Source organism: Callospermophilus lateralis, unplaced genomic scaffold (genome assembly GCF_048772815.1).
Source record: "Callospermophilus lateralis isolate mCalLat2 unplaced genomic scaffold, mCalLat2.hap1 Scaffold_305, whole genome shotgun sequence".
NCBI classification, from domain to species: domain Eukaryota; kingdom Metazoa; phylum Chordata; class Mammalia; order Rodentia; family Sciuridae; genus Callospermophilus; species Callospermophilus lateralis.
The window spans coordinates 750,761-754,339 of NW_027513681.1; positions in this window are offsets into that span (position 1 = coordinate 750,761).

The window sequence follows — 3,579 nt, forward strand, 5'->3', positions numbered from 1 at the left end:
GAGGAAGCTCATTTGAATGAAACTCTGGAGAACTCTCATAGGCAAGGCTTCCCAAAGAGTGACCAAAAGGTTAGATATAACCAGGCCCATTGAGGTCTACAATGTGAGGTCCATGTGTGTTTTGACTCTCAACTATGGCTACCAAGTCTTTAAGAACAAAATCATGGGATATCTTGGCTGAAATTCTCAGTGCTCTGTGGAAATCCACCCTCGGCCTTGATCTTAGTTTCCAAGGGCGACTCTCATGCTTGGCCTCCTAAAATATCACCACAATTCATGGCAATACTTCTCTGAGTTCAGTTCCAGAAGTCAGTCTCTAAGGGGAATCACACAAGAATTCAAGCCCAGGTGGACCCACTCATCTCTTCCAACCGTCACACAAATGACCACAATTAATACCAAAACACTCTCACATGGCCCTCCTCTTCTTCTATAAAGGCACTCATCATAACATCTGGCTGGAGGTTTCCATGAGGGGCACAGCCCAAGACAGTGTCCCAAATAAGCTCACTTGCCACTCATTTGCCTAAATTCAGGGTGGCTTGGACACCCTTCTTGTGCACCAGGAGTGATCTGAAAGGGTAAAATAAATTGAAATTAAAGTGTAAAAGTTGAAGTGTAAAAGACCGGGTTTTGTAAAGTTTCTAAGCTGCAAGGCCTGAGTTAAAATGTAAAGGACCAGGTATTGTTAAGTTCCTATGCTACATGCAAAACCTGAAATTCCTGTAGCTTGTAGTACAATTCCCGACTGCCCAGTAAATATTCCCCCTGACCGCCTGGTTATTTAATAACCTAGGACCCTGTGTGGCCTGGCACATAGGCATTGCAAGGCCTAAAGCAATCTGTTTGAATGTGTACCTCGCTTTAGAACTGACCTATCACTCCTGCCTCACCTGTTCCTGCCAATGAATGAACTAATCATGTTTAGGAATTGTTGTTTGATTTTTCTGCGGTGTATGTTGATTTCTTAAAGGAGACTGTGATATATGTAAAGTCCCGCCCTCCCCAAAAAGTGTACTTAAGCACTGCTCAACCCCTGCTCGGGGCTCTGGGCTGCTCTCCCTTCTTGAGTGAGCACGTAGCCCCAGCATGCTGGATTGGATCCTCAATGAACGCCTTTTTCTGTTGCATGAGCCGCGGTCTCTTGGTGGTCTCTTCCTCCGACGTTCACCGGATCCTTACATTTGGTGCGGTGGCCGGGAATCATGCAGCATAGGACAAGGACACCCCAACAGACCCCTCTGGGGGTAAGTAAGGCGCTTCTTTCCATTTTTCCTTGCGATCGCTCAGAGCTTTTTGTTCAGGTTCCATTTTTCCGTTTTTGGTTTGGGTTGGCAGAGTGGCTGCCAGCGGAGAACGTGAGTTCCCCCTGTCAGTGGTGGACAAACGTGTCCTAAAGCCACAGACCACGTCCTTGCAAGGGATGCCTTGGAGGACTCAGGGAGTGATGGATGTGCCCTCATTAGGTGAGGAGGGACGGATGAGCCCACATTAGGTGACTCTGCTGCCAACCCATCATATCTTGCTGGCTACTTTTTTCTCTCAGGTTGAATTCACTGTCTGTCTTTGTGGTCTAACCCATCAGGTTTTGCCAGTTACTAGGTTCTAATCTTTACTTCTGAACTCGTGTTAAATGTTACCTGTGTGTACATGTTTGTGTCACGTTTGTATTGTCCTTGTCTCTGTTTGAGAAACTCTCATTATGGGACAAAGCCATTCCATGCATCTGTCCTTGAAGCCTTTCCTGGTCCCTGCCTCCAATCCGACACCGTCACCCAGGATCCTATCACTCAAACCTTCTACTCCTTCCCCTCTTCCCTCCATTCTCCCTGAGTCACAAGATTGTAGATCTTGGGGTTGTGAACAAACGGGAGCTGCATGATGGTCTTTGTGTGTCTTTTTATCTGTGTTTCTGTTAAATGTGTTGGCATTGTTTGGACCCATGCAGAGTCCCGAGTTCCAACCTACCTTACATATGTGGAAGTTACTTTAGCTAAATTTTAAACTAATGCTTCTCCTGTGAGAGACCAAAAGTCAATAGAACCGCCAGTTTTTCTGTTCTCACCTTTTGCACCTCTCTTAGCTGTGTTTTAAAGAACTTTGATAAACTTTACTCCCCTTTGTTAAGCAAGATTACGGAAGCAGTGATTTCTTTTCTTCCCGTAGTTGGCTTGAGCATGCCCACTGCAGAGGGAAATGTCTGGGGTCAAAGAACTTTGATATCTCGCTTAAACTTTTCTCAAAACCCTGTCCTCATTATTAAATTGGCATTAATTGGCTTTGGGATGGGAACCAAGCCTTCAGTCATAAATTTTGACACCCCAGAGGGGACTTTAAATAAACCCCACTCTGCCCTCTTGGGGAAGCCTAGCACTCAAAACAACTGCAAGCAGAGGATGAAATTTTTGGGAGCTGACTACTGCAAAGTTGGGAGACATAGAATATGCCTGGTGCCTGGGGTCAAAGCAAACCAGAGGAACTAATCCTGTAAGTAAATGGTGAGGCTAAGGGACTCCCAGCAGCTGACAGAGCCATTTTGCTGTGGGGAACTCCCTTATTCCTTACGTGCACTTTAAGGATTTCTCCACCTCTGTTTACTTAACAAAAGGGACAATGAATGCATTAATATGTTGATATTATAGATTGTTTCTTGGGCATGATCTAGGGTGAATGTGTATCTAAAAATGATTTTTTTTTTATTTTAACCATCTCGTATCTAAATGGGTTTCTAAAGCATTGCACTATGTTACAGTTAAAAGTTGGGTTTAAACAATTGTTTAGTTTGATTTCAGGTAGTTCATGCTAGGAAACTTAAATACTTAGGATAAAAAATAATTAAAGAGTTTTAATTTTGAACTAGGCAGCCTGAAAAAATTTCACTAGATATACCAGTGCATTAACTTGGGAAGAGATAATAAATCATGATATGGTATCTATTCCCATCAGTGTGTAAGATTTTAAAAAATGGTACTAAATTAAAACGTTGGTCTGGCTTATTGAAATGACATTAATTAGCAACAGTCTCGGAAATTTTTAAAGCTTAATTTCAGATACACATGGTAGTGTGTGGTTCTTTTTAAAAAATTTTCAGCCAATTTAATGTAACTTAATACTATTAGAAACTTCATAACAAAGAAAGGGGCTTAACGATCCTATAGAAACTTCTTCTGATGGTGGCTTTAATATTATCAAAAAATGATCCTATTTTCAGTTTTGTGTGAGCAAGTTTTTCTAGTGTAGAAAAATCTAAAGATATAAAATTTTGAGAATTACATCTTAAACTTGCATCAAAATTTTCAACATCCAAACCTGGAAATTATGACTTATAGCTAAAATGCCTTAGGCCTGAGGTTTCTGCTACGAATTCCAGTCTTTTCAGTTTTCCAGACCTCAGCCAGGACTTAAGTTGATATGCAAATAAAAGAAGCCTGCAGCACTCAGCAGGAGACAGATAAAAAAGAGTAAATGTGTCTTTTTACCTGAACTCAAACTAGACCTAACCAAAAAATTATATTATACGGTATTTACTAATTACTGGCCAGTCATCTTTTTTAGGACTCTTGCTTTTCTTAGATTCTG